This window comes from Marmota marmota, unplaced genomic scaffold, assembly GCF_001458135.2.
Source record: "Marmota marmota marmota unplaced genomic scaffold, marMar, whole genome shotgun sequence".
In the NCBI taxonomy this organism is placed as follows: Eukaryota; Metazoa; Chordata; class Mammalia; order Rodentia; family Sciuridae; genus Marmota; species Marmota marmota.
This window is the reverse complement of record NW_025999999.1, coordinates 15,096,150-15,119,383: the sequence shown is the minus strand read 5'-3', so window position 1 is coordinate 15,119,383 and position 23,234 is coordinate 15,096,150. Positions and strand designations below refer to the sequence as shown.

Sequence of the window (23,234 nt, the reverse complement as noted above, 5' to 3'; positions counted from 1 at the left end):
AAAACTGGCAACATTGAGGTGATCCTAATGACTCAAGATTATTCAGCTGAGAGAAGAACCCAAGTCTCCAACCCCCAGCCCACCACCCCTTGATACCTGGTACACCTGGGAGAGTACCAGAGGATCGCACCACCATCAAATCCCTCCCAGACCTTAGGTTAGTCTTTCCATGAAATAAAACTCCACTTTATTAATACATCTACACAGCTCATTTTCCAAAAGTCCTTGAAGACCTGGTTTGGATGTAAGGTGTCCCAAAAGCTCATGTGAGAGACAATGCAAGAAGGCTTAGAGGTGAATTTGGGGTTATAAGAGTCTTAACCCTATCAATGAATTAATTCCCTGACAGGGCTTAACTGAGTGGTAACTGAAGGCAGGTATGATGTGGCTGGAGGAGGTGAGCATTGAGTGTCATGCCTTTGGGGTATATGTTTTGAATCTGGTGACTGAAGTCTCTCTGTCTCTCTCTGCTCCCTGGTGTGGTGTCTTGAGCTGCTCTTCTCTATCACACTCTTATGCCATGATGTTCCGCCTCACCTCGAGCACCAAGAAACAGAGCCAGTTGTCTAAGGACTAAGGCCTCTGAAACTGTGAGCCTCAAAATAAACATTTTTTCCTCTTTTGGTTGTAGTAATGAAAAAGCTGACCAAAACACCTAGCTTCCCTGGATCTCTGTAAGCCACTATATTAGTTTTTTCTTGCTGTCATAATGAATTGCCATAACCTTAGTGGTTTACAATGATAAAAATCAGGAGATTCAAGATGACAAATTAGAGGTTGCATTTCCAGTTGCCCCATGGATTGGGATGGAAACAGCAGGAATACTGTTTCTCAGCAAGGTGGATGAATGAGGGAATTTACTGAAATTCAATATTTTACAGTCAGAGTCTCTTAGAGACTCAGAAATTTGGGTATTTTGAACAAAGAACAAGAAAGAGTACATTGAAGCCAGTTGTGCCTATAGTGCTGGTTCACCAAAGAAGTTAGGGATAACACAGAAAGAAAAACACAACAGACAAATTTGACCCAGAAAACCCTACAGAACAGAATAGCAGCTGAACGTAGCTGATTCAGAGGCTGACCATTGAATTGTTGTTTGAAAAGTGGTCTGTTTCTCAACTGGAAAGTGGAGAGCTGAGGGGGAGAGCCATCTTGAGGAGGCCATGCTGCAGTTTATATTTGAAGAGACCAGGAAATCATAGCAAATATTGCCATACGATCCCAACTAACACACACTATGTGGCCTAGGGTGTATCTAGCAGAACATAAGTAAAATAGACACAGGGAGAATTCAAGTCAGAGATTCAGAGGGAAATGCAATTTGCTGTCCCTTTGAATCTGGAAGCTGAGGTGACCAGCTGAAGAGTGTCAGGAAATTGAACAGGTATGCATAAATACACTTAGGGACTAAGTCTAAGAAGGGCCATATTCAAGGGCAGCAGAGGGTGAGAGACCTGTGGAGGGCTAGCTCCCCTTCCCCAGAATTAGAATTCTCAGGAGGATCTTGACTCCCAGTCAAGATCAGCATCTTCTCAGCACTAGCGGTGTGTTGATCTTCTCTCTCCAGAGCACATACACATTCCAGCCACCAGAACTCCACACATGGAACTCTGCGGCAGCCCCCTACCCTGGGGGTGCATCAATTTGATCTGTCCAGACAAAACTACAATCAGCAGTACTTCCCATTTCATCCTACCTTATACTGGTAAGAAGGGAAGTTAAAAACTATTTCAACCCACTTCAGTTGTAGGCCACTCATCTGGCAGCTCAGTGAGCAATGCAAAAAGGGCACTGGGTGTAACAATCTCTAGCCATCTCTAAGGGGTACTTAGCTCACAAAGTAATAGAAAGAAGGACAGTCAGGTGTACACAGTGATTATCTATCTTACTCAATAGTTTCAACCAACTCAGTAGAGAAAATTCCTTCATCATTAAGAATCTTTCCTCATGTGTGTGTGTTCTTGCTGTGCTGATTGTTTCATGGCCAGATATACATCTACATATTTATTTCTCTTTTTCTCATTTTTAGCATTTTTGACTGTTATTTTTCTTTGTCTTGTCTTTTGAGGATTAGGGCTTTTGTTTATTTTTGTTTTATTTGTTTATCTTCTCTTTCTCTCCTTTCTTATGCCTCTAATAGCCAAATTCTCTTGTTCTCTCTCCCTTTGTTTCTTTCATTTTTTCTCCTCCTTCATTATAGCCACCACTTACTACATCTGTTCTGCTTTTTCTCTACTCACATTTTGAAAATATACACTCTCCTGTTCCTACCTAACACATTTTTTTATCTTAATGAATTGTACTTTTGCCATCTTTTAGAACTTTTTGGTTTATATAACTCATGCCTCCAACCACTGTTTCCAAAGATATTGAAATGGATGAAAGATCAAATAAAAAAATTTTTAAAAATGATTATAAGGATCAATGAATTCCAAGAAAAGCAATTGGATGAATTTAAAAAGTCAGTATAGGATACAAATGAGAAATTCAATAAGAAGATAAGATATTGAAAAAGAAACAAACAGAAATTTTGGAAATGAAAGATATAATAAATCAAATAAAATGTTCAGTTGAAAATCTCTAATAGAGTAGACCATGCTGACGACAGAATCTTAGAGCTGGAAGACAAAGTGTTTGGCCCTGAACATTTACACAATATTAAAGAACAGAAAACAGTAACCACAAGCAGAATATACAAGAATTCTAGGGCAACATCAAAAGAACAAATTTTAAAATCATTGAAATCAAAGAGGGTTATGAGATAGGAGATGAATTCAGAAACCCAAATAGACAAGATAAAAAAAAGAACCTCTCCATAACACTTTATAATTAAAATAAGAATAGAATTTTAAAAGCCTCAAGAGAAAAACATCAGGTCACATTTAGAGACAAACCAATCAGAATTATTTTTGATTTCTCAGCACAAACTCTAAAATCTAGGAAAGCCAGAAAATATGTCTTCCAAAACCCAAAAGAAAATAATTGTCAACCAAAATTGTCATATTGAACAAAGATATACTTCAGAATTTAAAGAGAAACAAGAACCTTCCAAGATAAGCAGAAACAAACAATTCTTGACTATTTTACAGCATACTTAAAGAAATACTACACACAGAACTCAAAAACCCCAGATCTGACAAATAGACAACTGTCACTTGAAGTCTGACTAAGCAAATGAGAAATTAAACAGAAATTAAACAGGATCAAATTAAACATTAGAAATAAACCAAAATGACAGAAATTAACAAATATCTCTTCATAATAACATTGAATGCAAATGATCTCAATTCTCCAATTAAAAGACATAGACTGGCAGACTAGATTAAGAAACAAGAGCCAACTCTATGTTGTTTGCAAGAGACTCACCTTATAGGAAAAGACAGCTACAGACAGAGAGAAAAAAAGATGGAAATTGATATACCATACAAGTGGTGCCCAAAACAAGCAGGAGTAGCTACTCTCATATCCAAAAAAGCATGTTTCAAATCAACATTAATCAAAAAGACAAAAAAAATGTCACTTCAAACTGGTAAAGGGAGCAATCCAATGTAGGCTGCTTCCAGAAATAGAAGAAAGGAAATGGATTATCCCCTGGAGTCTCCAAAAGGAAGCAGCTCTGCCTGTAATTTGACGTTAGCCCAGTGAAACTGGTTCCACATTTCTGACCTCTGAAAATGTAAGAGGATTGATGTGGAGTTTTTCTCCCATTTTGTTGTTGGTGGTAGTGGTGTTGGTAGTGTTGGTGGTGGTGGTGTTGGTGGTGTTGTTGGTGGTGGTGGTGGTGGAGGTGGAGGTGGTGGTGGGGGTAGTGCATTATCTGCACCGAATGGTGTGATTCATAATATTACATATTCATACATTCACATGATGTGACAATATAATTTGGCTAATATCATTCCCCAGTATTTCCTCCCTCCCTCCCTGCCGGCCTCCCACCCTCCTATTCCTTTCCTCTATGATCTTTTGATTTTAGATCCCACCCATCCCCCTTCTTTTCTTTTTCCTCTCTAGCTTCCACATATGAAAGAAAATGTATTACCCTTGACTTCATGAGTTTGGCTTACTTTGCTAACATAATGTTCCAAATTTCATCCATTTTCCAGAAATTGACATAATTTCATTCTTCTTAACAACTGAATAAAACTCCATTGAATATATATGTATATGTATATATGTCCTACATTCCCCAGGTCCTAGCTCCTTCCTCCAGACTCAAAGTTGACAGTGTAGCATGTTGCTTCCATTGTCTTGCTGCATGCTTCTATAGTCAAATCTCCCTTTGCCTGTCTCTTGTAAGGACACTTATGATTACATTTTAGGACAACCTGGATAATCCAGGATAGTTCTCCATCTGAGGGTTCTTCCACAGTTCCTTTTGCCATTTCAAGTAGCATTCACAGGTTCTAGGGATTATAACTTGGATGCTTTTAAGGATTATAAGCCTATCATAGATTCTGCTTATCTACAGTGAAAGGAAGACAGGATCCACTCCTTCTGGATATGATGACTAAACATCCACTCTTCTTAGAACAACTGGATTATTATTAAAATGATTGGCCTTGACTCAAAAAGAAGAAGAGGAGGAAATAGGAAACAGAAATAGATTGAGAATGAGCCAAGAATATTAGATTAATGTTGAACCAAAGATTCCTACCCTCTTAGAGACCACGTAACCCTCCATCCTTTGAGAATAATACTAAAACTTTGGAAATCTCCCCCTCAAAATGCCAGACTCCCAACATGCAATGTTAAATGTTTCACAGACTCAGTGAAATCCACCAAGGATAAAAACATGCTATGTACCATCAAAGCAGACCTAACAGCATTGGCTGGGTGTCCAGATCACAGTCTTCCCATCTCTGTATCTATTGCTTAGCCCTAAAGGGATTGGTCTTCTGCTGATTCTTGCACTAGGTATCTAGGTTTGTCACAATAACAGGAACTAGCCATCAAGAAAATATCTTTGGGCATCTGCTGAGAATGGGACCCCCTAATACCACACACAAAAAAATCTTAACAGAGATTCTGGAAAATCTAGGTTCATGCCATAATTTCCACTTTCATATAATACACGATGAAAATGTACATATTTAAGTGGTTATGAGAATTTTATTTTCAGAATCTATCACATTGGATACACTAAGATGCTTACCTAAGGCAAAAAAGCAACTGTTCATTATAAGAAAAAGGCAGACAACCCAATAGAAAAAGTAGGCAAAGACTTGAAAAGATTGTTCACAAAAGAGAATAATAGAGCTCTATTTCATTAGTTACTCAAGAAGTGCAAAAATTCATGAGATAACACTATATACCACCAAAATGTCTAAGAGAAAAATACAGATAACATCGAAAGTTGGTTAGGATGTGGAGCAAGAGGCATTATCACAATTAGCACAATCACTTTGGAAAACTGATGATAGCATCAACCACAGCTTAACATGTGCCCTACTATAACCCAATAATTCAAGGGAAAAAATGTGTATATATATTCATCCAAAGAAATGTTTTAAAATGTTCTAACAGCACCATTATTTTTTATTTTTAAAATTATTGTAGATATACATAATGAAATTCACTATCTAAACCACTTATCAGCAATTTTCCAGTAATTGACATAATTTCATGTGTATAATTCAATGGCATTAAGCACATCCTCATTATTATACAACCATCACCACTCCTAATCTTTAGAATTTTTCAAAATCTTCATAAATTGAAACACTATACCCATTAAACAATATCTCCCTATCCTTCCACCTTCAGCCTCTGTCAATTGCGATTCTGCTTTCTGTCTCTGTTTAGCTACACTTGTAGGTATGTCATGTAAGTGGAATCATATAGTATTTGTTCATTTGCTACTGACATTTCACTATGCATAATATCTTCAAGGTCCATCCATGTTATAGCATGTCTCAGATTTCTCTTTGTTTAAGGCTGGATTGTGTTCTGTAACATGCACATGCCACACTTTATTTATCCATTCATCCGCTGATGGACACATTTTTGCTATTGTGTATAATGCTGCTGTGAACATGGATGTATAGATATTTCAGGTCCCTGGTTTTAATTCTTTGGGGTATATGTCCTGCAGTGGATTTTCTAGATTATGTGAAAATTCTTTTTTTAATTTTTGAGGAATCTCAGTACTGTTTTCCATAGAGCCTTCCATGTTTTTTATTTGTTTGTTTGTTTTGTTTTGTTTTGTTTTACACAATGCCTTTATTTTTATGTGGTGCTGAGAATCAAACCTGGGTTCTGCCCGTGCTAGGCGAGCACTCTACCACTGAGCCACAATCCCAGCCCATCCTTCAATTTTTTATATTCTTCCCCAAAAAGCATACATGTTCCAACTTATCAACATCCTGACCAATGATTGTTATTATCTGAGGGTTTTTTAAAAATATAATAGCCATCCTAACCTGTAAAGTGCTATCTCATTTTGATTTTGATTTGAATTTCCTTAATGATTAGTGATGGCTGAATATCTTTCATGTGCTCATTGGTTATTTGTATACCTTCTTTGGAGAAATGTCTATTCAAATTCTTGACTATTTTCTAGTTGGATTATTCAATTTTTTATATTGAGTTTTATTAATTCTTTACATATTCTAGATGTTAACCCCTTATGTTATTCACAAATATTTTCCCATTCCAGGTATTGCTTTTTTGCTCTGCTAATGTCATTTGATGCTCAAAAGTTTTAGACTTTAATATTGTCATTTTTAACAATTTTATCCTTTGTCACCTATGACTTTGGTGTTGTGACCAAGAAATAATTGACAAATCCAATGTCATGAAGTTTTCCCTATTGTTTTCATCTAAGAGTTTTATGGTTTTAGCTCTTATACTTGTGTTTTTTGTCCCTCATATTATTTTTTAATATAGTGTGAAGTAAAGGCCTGGCTTCATTCTTTTTCATGTGGCTGTCTAGTTTTCCCATCACATTCTTTCTTTTTAATTTTTTGTAGATATTGATGGACCTTTATTTTATTCATTTATTTATATGTGGTGCTGAGAATCAAACCCAGTGCCTCAGACATGCTAGACGAACACTCTACCATTGAGCCACAACCCCAACCCAAACTTTACTCATTGAATGGTCCTTGGCACCCTTGTCAAAAATCATTTGACCACATATGAAAAAATTTTGTTTCTGGGTTCTCTGTTCTATCCCATAATGCTAACTATTCCCTTATGCCTGTCAGCCTCATTATTTTTAATAGCCCCAAAACAGAAACTTCCCAAACATCAATCAATGGTAGAATGGATATATAGTGAGATAGTAGCACTATGGAATATTATACAGCACTAAGAGTAAACGAAGAGCAACAATATGGGTGAACTTCACAAGCATATATTGAACAAAAGAAGCCAGATCCAAAAAAAAGAATGCTTATTTTACTATTTTTTTACATAAAACATGAGGCAAGAGCCTCAGGGAAGATGCCTTTCAAATGTTTCACCCCTTTATTCTTATTCACAGGGTCTGCATCTCCTTTGCTACCTTCACACCTTTCAGATGATTCTGTCTGACACTTGTGAGTACTCACCACAAGTGTCAAGAAAATTTTAGTTTGTGTTTCTAGAATCCAAGAAGGGAGGGAAGCAGGAAGGGGATCTGGCAAGGGAAGGAGGGGCTTCTGAAATGGTGATATTCCATTATTGGATCTGAATGCATTCATTCAGTAAAACACATTGAACTAGATATTTATGACTTGTTCATTTTTCTAGATGCATACAATGTGTCAATAAAACGTTATTAAAAATAAGAATCTATACGTATGAAGCAGTAGAAATGTTATTTAATTGCAAGAACCATTATTGCAGCCTGCAGATCATCACTTCCAGCCAATTAGGACTCGACAGTGCCCAGACCGTGCCAATTTCATACGCGGTATGGTTGTCAGCTGAAAATAGCTCATGGAGTCCCCAGCGACTGCCACTACAGTTTATGTTGAGTCCATAAAGCTGATAAAAACTGAGTGCATTACGCATGGTTGGTGTCTAACAATAAAATAATAAGTTATACCTGTTGCTAATATGTCTATGACTGGGAGACAGCATGACAAGGGCAGACAATTAAATCAGGATATGCAATAAGTTAATCCAGGGAGACTCTGGAAGAATCAAACTTAGCCTTATCCATAACAGTCTCCAGGAGCCATGGGAATTGCTCCAAAGTACCTCCGGCTGCAAGAGCCTCAGGGAAGATGCCTTTCAAATGTTTCACCCCTTTATTCTTGTTCACAGGAGCTGCATCTCCTTTGCTACCTTCACACCTTTCAGATGATTCTGTCTGACACTTGTGAGTACTTACCATGTGCCAAATACTGCACCCAACTCTCTCTCTCTGTATCACCTCATGGACATCTGCCTAGTGATCCTGCAAGATAGGGACTATTTCTACTTTCATTCAAAGATAAGAAAACTCAGACTTAAAATGTGTATCATCTTGCTAGAGTAAAGCAGTAAATGATAGGTCTGGAATTCAAAATTGGGCTTTCAGACTCCACCTGCTGACCTAGTTACATAGTGCCTGGGTGTATTACTCAGGGTTCTCCAGAGAAACAGAACCAATAGGATATATGAAGATAGACACACACACACACACACACACACACACACACACACACACATACACATTGGCTTACAAGGTTGTGGAGGTCAAGAAGTCCCAGGATCTGCTGTCTATACACTGGAGAAAGGAGAAAGCCTGTGGTGTAATTCAGTCCAATTCCAAAGGCCTGAAAAACAGAGGAATTAATAGTGTAAGCAAGTCTCCAAGTCCAATGGCGCCAGAACCAGGAGCTCCAATGTCTGAGAGAAGAAGAAGATGGATGGCCCAGCTCAAAGAATGGGAGAGGGCAGTGAGGGAGGGTTGTGGGGGGCGGGGAAGAGAGAATAAATTTCTTCATCCTCCCCTTTTATTGTATTCCAGCCCTCAATGGATTGGCTGATGCCCATCTAAGTTGGTAAGAACAGATATTCACTTAGTCTAATTCAAATGCTAATCTCTTCTGAAAACAATCTTACAGACACATCCAGAAAATATGTTTTACTAGCTATCTGGGCATCCTTTAGCCCAGTCAAGTTGACATGCAGAATTAACCCTCACACTGTGTATCCTGATTTGTCCCCAGCTACAAAGTACTGGGGACCCTGCTGAGGAAATAAGACCTGAAAAGACAAGAGGAGAATCCTTCAACACATATGCTGCTTCTCTGCAGCTCAATAATCATTGATTTTCCTGACTTGTTCAACTAAGCAGAAACTATGTCCTATTTATCTCAGAGTCCTCAATGCAGTGGACCGGGGGCTCAGAGTAAGCATCACACAGTGGCTGTCCCATAAATGGTTGTTGCCAGAGGGAGGAAGAAAGAAATGATTCCCTTGGCAGGAGACCAGGGAACAATCTAGAATCCATCACAACTGTCTGAACTCTACAGGGTTGGAGAGTCACAATCTCCTTCTGCCTAGGGATAGGAACCTGACAGCTGAGTTTAGAGGTGGCTTGGTGCTATTCATATCCTGTCTTCATTTTAGATGCTGTCTTTATTTCAGATCCTGTCTATTTAAAGTTTTGATATTTTGTTCATCATAAATTTTTTCATTAATTTTTTTAAAATATTGCATTGAGACACTATCTTGATGACTGAGTCTTCCACACACCCTTACATTTCCCTCTTGAAGCCAGTGTCTCGCTTTCCTCTCTCTAGCCTGGCATTGCCCAGTTTCTCTACTAAAGTCACACTCGGGACACAGCAATCTTGTGAGTGTAAGCAATGTGCTCTTCACTCATAATCAGAGTTCATGCCCAGAACATTGGGCTCTGATATCCTGGAGCAGTGGAAACGAATTTGTTGGCAACTCCTCACCAGACTTGAACAATGTTTTGGTGCTTAATTAAATTCCAAGAACACCTGTTTCATCAGCTTATAAATTCCAACTGAATTTTAAGCAGCTTCTGTTTGGCATGCGGAGTCTTTATTTTCTAGGCGGTAACCACAGCAACATTTCCCCTGAATATCCATCCTTTGCTCCTGCCACACACACCTCACACCTTCCCAGGGCCTTTTGCAAGCATGGAGAGACCCCCCTCCCCCAACCTGGCCTTCAGACAACCTTCAGCTCTTGGGAGGTTGAAGAGGCAGCAGGACAGCACACTTTCATATTTTTACTCTTCTTGACAGTTCACCTAAAGTTTGGGCATTTGCATGAGAGCACATGCTACCTACCACCTTGTAACTGAAATAGCTGCCCCCTTTTATAAGCATCTCTAGACCATATGCCAAGCCTGAGGCTGGGCCTCACACACATTTGCTCTCTCTGAGCTCAGTCCCCTTCTTGGAGAACAAGAATGACCTGCACCCCGCAGCAGAGCTGTAGGGACTAAGCAACTGTCCCTGAGGCCCCGCCACTACGATGGAGCAGGGTTCTGCAGCCAGGCCCTCCAGACTCTAAAACCTACCTGCCTCATCAACTTGGGGTTCTGGGGTCAACAGGGATCACCTGGGGATATAGCAATGAATCAAAGTCAAAAATGGAAGCAGTTAGGATGAATGGATACCATCACCTGTGTGAAGGCCCCCAAGAGGGGTGTTGTTAGATGACCCTCACCTACACTGAGATTCAGCCCAGTCCTGAGTGAGGAGGTCCAGAGACAGACTGTGCAACAGTAACACCTGGGCACCTGGTCAGGCCCATTCTACACGCCTGTCCTAACTCTTCGAGGCCTGGGTTCCCTTTTTTAGAAAAATGGGAATAACAGTTTCTATGAGCCTGAGGTTTGAGTTTGAAGAATGAATATAAAGTGTTTGCCCTAGAACCTGATATGTAAATACTTTATATTAATGTTTTACATATTCCTGTTTTATGTAAATGTAAGAGCACAATAAATATTAAACTGCTATTCTTAGTATGTGCATTTAGAGTGGTTTTGCCGTGCCATCCCCAATAACTTCCCAGCATCTCCATGACCAGTGCTAAGCCCCTCAAGGGTCCTGGCAGTCAGCTCACACCCTCCATATGCTTTTTTCTCCCGGCCTTCAGCTTGTCTTTTCCCAGTCCACCAGCTGTCTGCCGTGCCTGCTCCTCGCCTGACTTTAAGGGCATCCGTAAGCCCATCTTCTCCGTCGAGCCCTCCCTGACCATCCCCGTGCTCAACAACCTTCCTCTGTTCTACTCTTCACCCACACTGCTGCCTTGTTCTCCCACTCAGGGGACACAGCTGAATGCCACCTTGCCTTGGTTATCCTTCTGTGGATAGTGACAGACTGTGGACCATCCAAAACCCAACCCAGCTGAGGCCATGGCCATACTCAGTCATTCATTCCTGCCCCAAACAGGTGTCATGCACTTTGTGCCAAAGCCCAGGGCTAGAACCAGAGCACAGCAGAGCAGATGCAGAACCCATGCTTGTGGGATTTAGTGTCCAGGGAAGAAGATGATCATAAACACGTTATCAAGAAAAAAATTATAGGCTTATAAATTGTGATAAATGCAATAAAAGTAAAAGAGCTGTCAGGGGATTGATCAATATTCCCCCCTTCCCACACCAGTTGAAAGCAGAGAACTCAGCCCTCTAAGGATCACTGTGCTTGACAAATCCTAAGCCACTGTCTCCAAGTACAAAACCCTCCTTCACTTCAAGGTAGGAAAAGACCCAGTGGGCCTTCTGCCTTTGTCTGTTCTTTGGCAAAGGCATGGTTTGTTGTATGGCCCAGAAGTTCCTGGGCCCAGGCTCCCAAGCACTGCTGGTTTGGCGCTTGCCTTGGGCTTGCCTCTGAGCCTCAGGAAGGGAGCAGCTCATTTGGGATTCTGGCTGGGCCTCCAGGAGACAGCAGCCTTCAGATTCTCTTTAAATCACTTTTTTTTTTCCAAACAAAAACAGTAGTGGGGTTTTTGAAAACTACAAAACTCAGAAGAGTTGTGAAAAATAAGACACTGCATGCAGAAAACAACAGGTTGGCCCTTGCCTGGGTCCCCTCTGGTAAACAGCCCCAATCTGAAGGGAGTTTCCCAGCTTGCTGGGGATCCGTGCAGTTTTGTTTTTCTATTCTGATCAGACCGCTAGGGAGGGATCTGGGGTAAGCCTGACAACTCCCTCTTTCTTTCTCCGTTGGCAGGCAGCCCCCTTCCTCTCACCTTCGCTCTTCAGTCTAACTTGCCATTCACTTGCTCATTCTGGCTGTTTCTCTCTCTGGACTATGGCTGCTTTGTGTGCAAGGGCCAAGACTGACCCTCCTCTGACAGGCCAGCCCTGATGATCCCGGAAAGGACTCACTTTCAAAACAGCCTGTTAACCCTACAGTGAGTCCAGCTGAGCCAGGCTCCAGCTGCAGACCCTGATCTGTTTCTGGCCCTCCCCTTCCCAGGAAGCCCAAGACCCAAGCAAGCACCCCGCCTCAGTATTACCAGCTGGAGCGCAGGTAATACTGCTGCCCTCCAAACCATTTCCTAGGTCTATTACATCTGCTGCTTCCCTGTCTCCTCTAGGTCTGCTGGGCTTCATTTCATCTGCTCCTGTTCATACAATGCTGTGCAGATTGCCAGGCAAGCCAAACTCCTGGTCATGCCTGTAGGGTGCACTTGGGAGAACCAGGTCTTCGAAATCAGAGAGGCTTGCATTATAATCCCCGGCAACTCTCTTAGAAGCTCAACTTCACCTTGACCATCTGCAAATACAGGACCCCATACAGTTAGAAAATAAAGAAAAAAAATATTATACACATTAAAGACATCCTTAATGACATTATATATAATCACTTGGGACTTTGAGATTTGATGGACATCCTGCAGTGATAATAGCACCAGGCACAAAATTACTCTGAAGATTAAAGGGATTAATATATGCTAAGTGCCCGAATTCCTGCCAGGTCCTTAGAAAAGTCCCCAAAAATACTGGGTCCTCTTCCTTTGTACCCAAATTGTTCTTTTTCCCATTATAAGATATGTATCCCACGGCTACCTACCTTGTACCCTCTCACCCTCATGCTAAGTTATCTTGATTCTAGCATTTTCCACCTTTTTTGCAACAATCCCTCAGAAATATCCACTTGAGGGTGAGCAAAATCAGAGCCAGTTATTAATCATTTTTGCCCTGTCTTGAATTCCCATGGAGCTTAAGATTTTTACAAAAGCATATCTTGGCAGTTACAACTATCTCATGTTAAAATTAAGAAGTCAAAATGCTTATTTCAAAGAAGCCCAAATTTCTGGCAACAACTTGTACCTTGTCTATTAGGAGAAATGAGTGGGTCTCTACATGACTCGGAGCCTCTGCGGAGGTTTGGTTCAGATTGTCTCCAAATACACAAGAAGGTACATTTTTTCCAGCCCCAGAATTTATCAGCATCAACTCCATCTGCAAACCTATCATTTACGTATGCTGTACATTACTTCAAAAAATTATAACTCTGCTTTGTAACTAGACTTTCCTTTTGCTTGATTCAAGGGCTGTGGGTCTAATCAATGTTGCAGAAGGGGTTGTTGGAGAGCCTGTTACAAAGGTTTTGTAATGATTGCTCTGCCAAGGAAGTAACCAGATGCATTCCAGTCTTGTTAAAGAGTACAGAGCTGATGAAATATACATGTGAGATCAATGGGAGAACTGCTCAAACTTGCTTGGGTTTTTAAACCACTTAGTTAGACTCACCCCCAATAATAAAAGACTCATAGGTTGTGTCAATGTTTTGCTTCTCAAAGGCAAGATACGTGTACATCAGTGCATGTGCTGCTCACCCTTCTCCATTTTAAACCTCTACTTTTCTCTGCTTGGGACCATGATAAAACACCAGGTGATGGCTTCTAAGTTCAGGATGGGAACATGGGACCTACTTTGTAGATATTAGTAAGACCCCTAGGAAGCTGCCTTCCCAGTAAGCTGCCTCCCAGAAAAAATTTTCCCCACCGCCCAAAAATCCAACCTTTCCAGAGAAGGCAAAATGGTGGTGGCCATAGAATTCAGCCCTGATTACCCCCCACCAAAATTCAACAGCTGTCTTCCCCAAGAGAGAATAGATGCATCAGTATTTCCAAAATGTGTTCATGCAAACATTTGATGAATTGGGTCATAGGATTAGTACATTGTGTATCACAGTCTGGGAACCATTGCTTCAAGGGAGCTTGTCTAATGCAATAATTTATGAGAGAAAGATGGGTCACCCTAGTATATTCTTAGGGTTCATCCTTTAGCAATTTCCAATTTTTTTTTTCAGAGAGCAGAGGCATGGAGATTTTATAGGACCTAAGCAAGCTCTTTCCAAATTTGAATTCTTCAGAAAATAACTCCAGGATCAAAATGGCCTCACAGAGTTTGGAGCACACCCTCATTTGGGATCCCATAATTAGGACACACCACTATATAACAGTAGATGTCCTCACAAGTACTGGATTCCTTGAAAGCAGGTAACTCATTTATAATAAGACAGAAAGCCCATCAGCCAGGTACTCACCTAGAGACCTGGAGTACAAGTCCAATTTCACTTTTTCACCCAAATGTGACCCAGGGCAAGCCTGGCACTGGGAGAAACCATATCAAGACACCATGACAGAAGCCCAATACCTTTCCAGCCCTTAGGGAACTCAATGAGAAGCACCAAATAGGAGCATGGCTTCTTTCCACAGTCATCTCCTAGACCAGTCATTCTGGGCTCTAACTCCTCTGGCTTTCCTACTAATTCTCTGGTTAACTTCAATTTCACTTCCCTACTTCCCTGGGCCCTGCGCTCTAGGAACAGTAAGACTAGAACTGTCTAACACTAACACCAGTTGAATTCATTTATGCTTTTCTTGCCCTTTCAAGACAGGTTCAGGGCTAAATGTAGCAATCAGAGACTCACCATTCAACTAGAAGTTAATGTTAATTGACAAAACCAGCTGATCCACCCAGATAAAACCAGCCGGGTTAGCAAGGGACCTTAACAAAAGAAAACTTTGCTTGATTTGAAGCCTAGAAAATATTTCTGTTAATTTGATGGTGAGATTTTAAACATCAATCTGGAGTGGGGGACCCTGGTAGCTACTGCATTTGATTAACTGCTTTAGCTCCATCATAGATTGCTCCTCTGTGTTAGGCTAACAGAACCCACAGCATAGCTATATAAGTAATAATTACCAAATAACAATATTAAAATGTTAAATTTAAGAAAGCTTTCTTGAGGCAAAGCATTCTGGAAAGCCCTCTAGGTGAATGATCTCATTTCTCACAGCAATTCAGTGATATCCTTAGTATTTTATCTTATTCTGCATGTGCAAATCTGAGACTTAAAAGGATTAAGAGACCTATCCACGATCACCAAGCTACTGAGTTGCAGAGCTGGGATTGAACCCAAATATGTTGAAATACAAAACCAATACTCTCCACCAGTACATTGAAGGCACAGGTTATAATTTCCTCCCAAGGCTGCTACATTTAGGAGAAACCAAACTGAAATGCCAGTCACCCTTTCATACATTATTATGTGCCCACCATGTTCCAAGTGCTACCTTGGGTGTCCTACATTCATCATCAAGACTCTATAGTAGTGCTTTATCTTCATTTTATATACAGAGACTCAGGTTAAATGTCTCACATCACCCTGTTAGGAAGGAGCAAAGCTAGTTCTCAACCCTCAGCTGTGCCTTACTCTATAGCCCACACCTTCCACCTCTAAGCTACCTACCAGCATATCAGGAGTTTCTATTACAAATTTGGAAAGAATTGAGATGGGTGAAGCTATCAGAATATGATGAGAATCATGATAAACTTACTTCTGCAAATTTTCAACTTAATCTCTTGGCTGACCAAAATTTTAAAAACCAGGCAGCTGTCCCCAAGAACCCAGCATTAATTCAATATGTAGACCATTGTGCTGAAAATTTTCAAGAGAATATTGGTAGGAAATATTCCTCCAGTTATGAAAATCCCCACTAGCAGCATTGTAGAGTACTGTGGAGGTTTTCATGTGAGCCTGGGCCTCCCTCCAGCATTTCCTAGGGTTGCTCTTCAGACTCCTGCACTTGCAGATTATCAGCTCTTAGAGTAGTGTTAGGGAAGTCCTGCAGGAAGCTGTGACATCCGATGCCAGTATCTGAACAACGAACAGATGTGTGCCCTCCTCCACACCAGCCAATGTGGCATGGGTTTGAAAGCCTTCTCTCCAGTCCCCACCATGGGGCCCAAGTGGATGTCTCATAAAAATTTTTGGTTAATCTGCTAAGAGTTTCTTCTTCACTCCAAGGCTGGCTTCGTCTGCCTGCTGGAGAAGTAACCACAACTGTCCCCACAACGTTCCTGAAGTTTTCATCTCAGAGGACAGCTTCTAGACCAAGTTGACTCTGCCCACTTTGCATCCTGAGCCTTTGCCACTACCAAATATCTACCTGGAACTAACGAATCTCTCTCACTTCCCTTGAACATAAAAAGTCTTCAATCAAACTACCAGAGTTCACTGACTTATGGAATTGGCCTTTGAGAAAATGAGTTTACCATTCCTACCTCACAGCTTCTCATGCCTACCTGAAAGAATAATACCATCTTCAACAATATCATGCCAGCAAGAAAAAAAAAAAAAGTTTCTTTCCCCAGGAGGCAGAGGCAGATTTTCTGACTGAGCCTGGGAGACCAAACGCTAAGATTTGTATTATTTCCCTCAGACTAGCTTTAATATATCTAGTATCTGTCCCTGAGTTCTGTGCAGTCAGCAATTTCTCCAGAAAGTTCACTTATTTTTCATGCTGACTCTATTTTGGTTTTCCCCAGCCCCATTTCCATCTCCCTTGAAAACTTCCAGAGGAAGGAATCTGGTATCTAGAAGAGAAAATCGGAAGAAAAATAAGGAAGGCCTGGCCATTGAACAGAACCCAAAGTGATTTCCTCGGGAAAGCAACACCAGAGAGTCAATCTCAGTGACTTTTCTCTGTTTCCCTTCCTGAAGTTCCTCAGACACAGCGAGTCTCTGAGAGGGCTCTGGGGAAGGAGGTCTAGGCAGCCCCTGGTAATGCTCCATCAACACCATTGTGCAGGAGGAAGGTCCAGTGACAGGTAGGAGGGAGCTCACACTCATTCTGAACTTAGGAAAGGGGGAATCTGCTACTGAGGAGAACAGAAAGAAAGTCACATCAAAGTTCTAGTCCAATGTTCAACCTTCAAAACTATGAAAGCATTAGAGTCCAAAACCAAGTAGATCCTGGCAAGATGAACCATAAAGACAAAAAGGAATCATCCTGCACACGCCCTTACCCAAGCCCCAAACCACGGAGCAGAACAACAAGTTGCCCTTCCGTGGGGATCAGAATGTACTCTACCAGTCAGCCCCATCTTTCATTGGTCCTACCACCAAAGAGCCCAAACCGGTAAATAAAGTCTGAGGCTGCTTACCCCTATAAGGCCAAGGCCCGGGGCTGTGCCTGGTGCTGCCTCAGTGACTACTTCAGCTCAAACACCAAAGGGGCTTTTCCTGACTGATCTGTCCATGGCTTCTGCCCATATCCAACCCTGTATCATTACTCTTCTGGTTATATAATCTTAGGCCTTTCTGGACACACCCATCCTCAATGCTTGCATGTTCTGAAGCCTTCCCCAGCTTCAGAGGACTGAATTCCATCTCTTCATTGAGATCCCCTGCCCACCCCCCAGCCTTCCACCCTCTCAATCACAGAACACAAACTGAACACATTTGTGCTTCCTCTTGAGAGGAATGAGAAACCACTGGAGGTTTTTAAGTAGACAAGTAATGGCGATGCATTTGACCTTTAGAAGGATCTTGCTGCCTTCCGTGTAAGGAAAGGAGGTAGAAAGAGGAAGCCTGTCAGAGACTGATAAATTAACCCAAGCAAAATATAATCGATTATATAAGGATAGTGACACAGGAACCAGAGAGAAAAGGATGGTTTCAAGAAGTATTTAGGCAACAGAATAAGCAAGATATGACTGACGAAGATGTAGTTTATACGGAGAAAAATGAAGAAGCAAATGGCAGAGATGACCCCAATGCGTCTGGCTCAACAATAGGTAGTACGGTACTGCCACGTACTGAGCTAGGAAACAGATGACAAGCCAGTTTGAAGGAAAAATGTGTCGAATTTAATTTTGCATGTATGGCATTCAGGGAATTTGTAGGAAATCCTTCTGGAAATATTAACTGGACTATTGACTAAAGATCTGGTGCTCAAGAGTCACATCTGCATTCAATAGAGAGACTTTGGAGTGTCAGATACCAGTGCGGTTCCATGGAAGTGGTCCAAGTCAAAGAGACCCAAGGAAAGAACCCCAGTGAAACCCATCCTTGACACATTAGAATCTGGGTCTCCAAAGTAATTAATGGGTAGTGGGCAGATAGGGAGTTCAAACAGGAGACTGAATTAGGAAAAGCCAAATGGAAGACTATTTCCCTAAAGAGTGGTCCATGGTGTCTCATAACACTGAGTTCATTTGGATTTAATGACAAAGAGACCTTGGGCAACCTTCACTCAGCCAGACTTTCACTGCGGGGAGTAAGTAAGAGAGAATCCAGTTTGGAGCAGTTGAGGAAAGACTAGAAGGTGAGGAATTGGAAGAGTGGAAGGGTACAACTCTTTCAGAAGTTTGGCTGTGAAGAGGAAGGAAAAGCCAGAGGAGTGGGCTGAGGATAATGTGGAGAGTTTTATTTTTGTTGTGAAGATAAAAATACTGAAATATACTTAAGTGCTGAGTGCATTGAGCTGATCGAGAAGATGCTCAAGATGAGACAGGAGACAACTGGTAGACAGAGATCCCTGAGGATGCTGGAGTGCGGCCCGGATGCAGGGTATAAGCATCTCTTCCCTCAGGAGACAGGTGTAGAGGTCAGAATGACGCAGACCTGTCAGTGGGCAGAATGAGTGGTGAGAAGTCGGGGAGTTTCTGCCAATCCTGCATTCCAGATGCCAACAATGACACACCCTCACCCCACCACTTCACCCTCCAAAACAAGAAATAGATTTGTTCTATCAGGAAAACTGGAACATACTGGTGGGTGTTAAGAAGAGGCAGATTTTTTTTACTCCAGAGAAGACGAATGTTCCTGCAACTGGAGCTGTCCAACCACAGAGTCGCAGCTGAGAGCAGACCTCTGTGGGAATGGGCAGTTAGTTCACTGTCATGGTGGAGGGCCAGGGTTTAAATCCAGCTCCATTAGTGTCAGCTGAGTTGATCTTTCTGTGCCTCTTGTGGAAAATCAAATACCAAACTTTTATAAAAGTGCCCAGCCTATAGTAAGAACTCAGTAAGTACTCAAGTCGGGCAAAAATGCCCAAAACTCTGAACAGAGTGCCTTCATGGTTAGAGACTAAAGATATAGTCTAACTTCATTAGACTACATCAAAATTTATAATTTGAGATTTGCCCAAACCCCAGCCTTTTAGAAGATAGATCTTTTAATGTTATAATTACTCGTTGATAAGGAAACAGAGGCATTTGTCTTTGCAATGGGGGAATAAAAGGGTTCTGAGCTATGAAGATTGACCAAGAAATAGGTTCAGATTACTTTTCATTATGCTCTTGGGCACCCACTTCAGCTCAGGTGACGTTACAACTCTGATTTCCACCTAAATTCTGTGGGTAATGGACACTTCTTTCATACCCATTTGAGACAGAAAGCCAAATTGCTTACGCTATCTTTAATCCTCACAAAAACTGCAGGGCAGGGGGTAGTCCCATTTTACAAAGGAAAAAAAAACATAGGGAAGTTTTTGCAGGTTGTTCCAAAAGTCACTCAGCCTGTATTTAGTAGGGCCAACACTCAAACTCAGATCTATCTCATCATCAAGCCCTATTTGCTACTATGCTCCATTTCTTCTACATTCAAGACCCTACTAGATAGTAAGTTTCTTGCGGCCAGGGTGATACCATTGTGTCCCTGCAATGTGTAGTCCAACTACATAAAAGGGACTTAGTAAATGCTTTCTAAACTCCCACATGCCCGTAGGAGTTGATAGGTTCCAGACTATATTGCCTGCCTTACCTAACTTTCAACAAATATGTGTCTGCTAAAAAATTTAAGTCCTAAAGTCTCTTCCCTTCTATCCCCAAGAAATAAACCCTGTATCTCCGTGCTCCAGATGGGAAGTCATTCCACTGCTTTTTCTCTAGCCCCAGGGACAATCTATACCCACCACGGTGTGTAGCAACTACTACTGCAAATTTATCCAATATTTGGTACCAATGGAATCAAGGAGAGCAAAGATTGGAGGGATATGGAACAAAGACAAAGCCTTCAATGGGGCTGAATCAAGTGATCATCTGTAGTTTGGGCTGCAGCCAGCACCTTCTAGACTCTTCCTCACCCAGCCTTCCCTGCTTCATGCCTCCATCAGGATGCCTTCCAACCTGGATCCAACCCACTTCCGTTTTCTATGGTAGTTTGTAGCACTTTCTTCACCCGCCAAACCTCTTGCTTCTTACTCTTAAGACCACCTCCAGGAACCTTAGACATAAATATGTGCAGCCTCTGATGGTCACTGGGCTGTGTTTCAAGTAGACTGATCTACCTGTGCCAGCAAGAGCGATGCTCTCTATGCTTTCCTTCCCCCTCCACTGCCTGGGTCATCGGCCAGTAAGAAAAAAACATCCCCAAGCCAAGTTTCCCAAGCTTTGAAACTCAGGATGCTCCACCCTGGCAGGGATGGGAAGTGCCCTTTTCTGCAGACCCAAGAGCCATCATCCCATTGGCTTTCCTAAATTATCTCTAACCAGATTAACCTCCCACAGAACACAGAATCCTCCAAGGAGGCCCAGTGGATGCTGGCCCCAGGTCCTCAGCTAATTGCTCTCATCCTCTTCCGATTCAAGTCAGGAATTATCCCTCCAAAGCAGTGGAGTCCTGGAAAGATGGTAGTGGTGACTCATGCAGGGGTGGGGGAGGGGCAGGAGAGGAATGGGGAAAGAAAAGAGAGCGCACCCAGGCTAGCTGTGGAGCCACAGAATGAGGCACATTAGCCAATTTAGCCAATTACATGGCGAAGCAATTAAATAACCTCACAATGGTAGGAGGAAGTGTAAACAGAGCCCACAACACTACCCGCTAGGTCAAGAGAAAAACAAGCTCAGCCCTCATGGTGGGAAGCCATTACACAGAGTGCAGCTTCCCTGTTCTTCCCTTCCATTTGGTAACAGAATTCCACCTTCCCAAGGAAATCTATTCCATGCATTTGGGGTAGGATTCACCTGTAGGTGAAGCATGCATAATACCAGAATTAGCTGAATGTGCCATCCCTCAACCTTAGTGGTTGATTCCAGGATGGGCATACAATCCTAGAGTGGAAAGATTAGTACTGAAAGAAATCAGTCTGCATTCCTTGGGGATCATAACTTGGAGACGCTGGTTTGGACCTGCCAGAAACAATGTTTTATTCCATATACAAAATGTCTTCCTGAGTATAAATGCTATATGCTAAAAGGCAGAGTGCCAAGAGGTGGAGAGAAAGGAGAGTTTTGATACATTATTTGGAGTCCTGGATCCAGCCATTCCTGAAGCCTTGTACTGAGGTGGAAAGTGAACTTTCCACTTACAAAAAAACAAACAAACAACAAACCTCCCCATTTTCTCTCAAATTAATTAGAGTTGATTTGCTGATGTCTTGTTAACTAATATAGCCACTGAGACTAGAAGATGAACATCAGTGTAGTGGTGGGGTAGGGGGAGATGCTAAACATCAGGGACAGGTCTCTAAGATAAAATGATCACCGAAAGTTTTTTGATGTATCAGTTTATCAGGACTTTTGGCCTCCTGCATAGTAGAAGCAACCTACCAAACTACACTTAACTCAAAGAAAGAGCCATGCATATGAAGCTCAGAGAGAAATACTGGGGGTGTGGGGGGACTCTCATTCTTTCCCTGAAATCTAATCTAGCTTTCACGGTGACGGGAAGTGGTCCTGATTCTATCATAAAGTTGTTGCTAGCTTCTCTGAACTCCAGTCCTGAACTTGAAGACCTTCTGGAGGTCTTCCCTCCATCCCTGAATCAGCTTTTCTAAGTCCCTGCCACATTAAGAATTACGACTGCCCTCCAAAACCATGGGGTGGGTGCAGAGCTGTAGCTGTCACGGCTTCAGCATGCCCATGGCCTCCCACTGCATCGCTGTCCTCTTCTCCCAGGCGGCATGCCAGGGAGGCCTCCGTCTCTCTCCAGAGAGCAGAGAAGCTATTCATTGGGAAGGAAAGAGCTATACCTTCAGGCTGATGGACGTGGGGACCTGCGTCTCCCGTGGTGAGAGCTCCCACAGACTCCCGCTCAGCAGCAGCTCTCTAAGCAGAGATGGCATCGAGACCAGAGTGCTTCAGCCTACTCAATTGAAAGGCTGTCCCCTGGTGTCACCAGTACCACATGGTAGGGAAGTGGAAACTGTGAGACTTTGTGGTGGTGTCAGCAGATAAGGGTGTAAAAGAGGGAGCTGCCACCATCCTGGGAGTTGACCTCTGAAACTTTTCTTGGGACTTTGTATTCTCTTTCAAAACCACAAACTACAGCCACGACGCAGGTTCTCATCTCTGACTCCCCATGACATTTACCAGGGTTAGTGTAAGGGTTTTTGGTGCCTGAGCCACACCTATGCCTGAAGCATCCCAGGCAGGGGATGTGCCCAGAAAGCACCATTCTTCCATGCACTTCCTGTCACTTCCAAGGCACCTCAGTACAAGTGGCCCAAAGTAGCCGAATATGTCACTAAGGTCCCCCTTTTATAATCCTTTCTCTGCTTCCAACAGGCCCCCAAGTTTCCAATCGGCACTAATCAAGACTTCACCAAAGGTTGAGGGCTCCGGAATTGGATACGAAATCCTCAGGGGGAAAACAAGTCTTGGCGAGGACTCTTCCAGGTCAGTAACTGCTGAATGGACCTCTTAGAGGGGGACTGGGGGTTAGGAACACTGACTGACAGGAGAGTGGGGTTGGTCGTCGTACCCCACCCCAGCCCTGGTAGATGGGATGACCATGCATCGTCAGACTCTCCTCCCGGGGCTGATCTCAGGTGGCATTGAGGCTACAAGGGCAGGTGGACCTGTACGCAGAGAGAGGAGAGGAGAGTAGACTCCCCAGGCGAGGCAGGATAAGCCACAGAGGTGGACATTGCCCGTAAGCTCTTTAATAGATCACAGGAAAACTCATATTTTAATTCTCTCTAGAATCAAGTCTTCTCAACTCCCAGTCTCAGAGAGGAGAACATACTGCCCTCTCAGGCCCTGGATAACTGTGCTGGTTTCCCTGTGCATACATGGCCATGTTTATGGTATTTAA

The 23,234-nt window shown here is 42.3% G+C and overlaps 1 long non-coding RNA gene across 1 annotated transcript in view; it reads right to left on the bottom strand.

Annotated features, from left to right (window-relative positions):
• LOC125618008 overlaps positions 1-22,264 on the bottom strand; it is a 57,963-nt gene extending 35,699 nt beyond the window's left edge. The window contains exons 1-2 of the long non-coding RNA XR_007349217.1: positions 22,171-22,264; positions 8,652-8,744 (exon numbers count right to left, since the gene is read on the bottom strand). This is a non-coding gene — a long non-coding RNA (uncharacterized LOC125618008). The remainder of the gene's footprint in view (positions 1-8,651; positions 8,745-22,170) is intronic.
• Between the last annotated feature and the right edge of the window lie 970 nt (positions 22,265-23,234).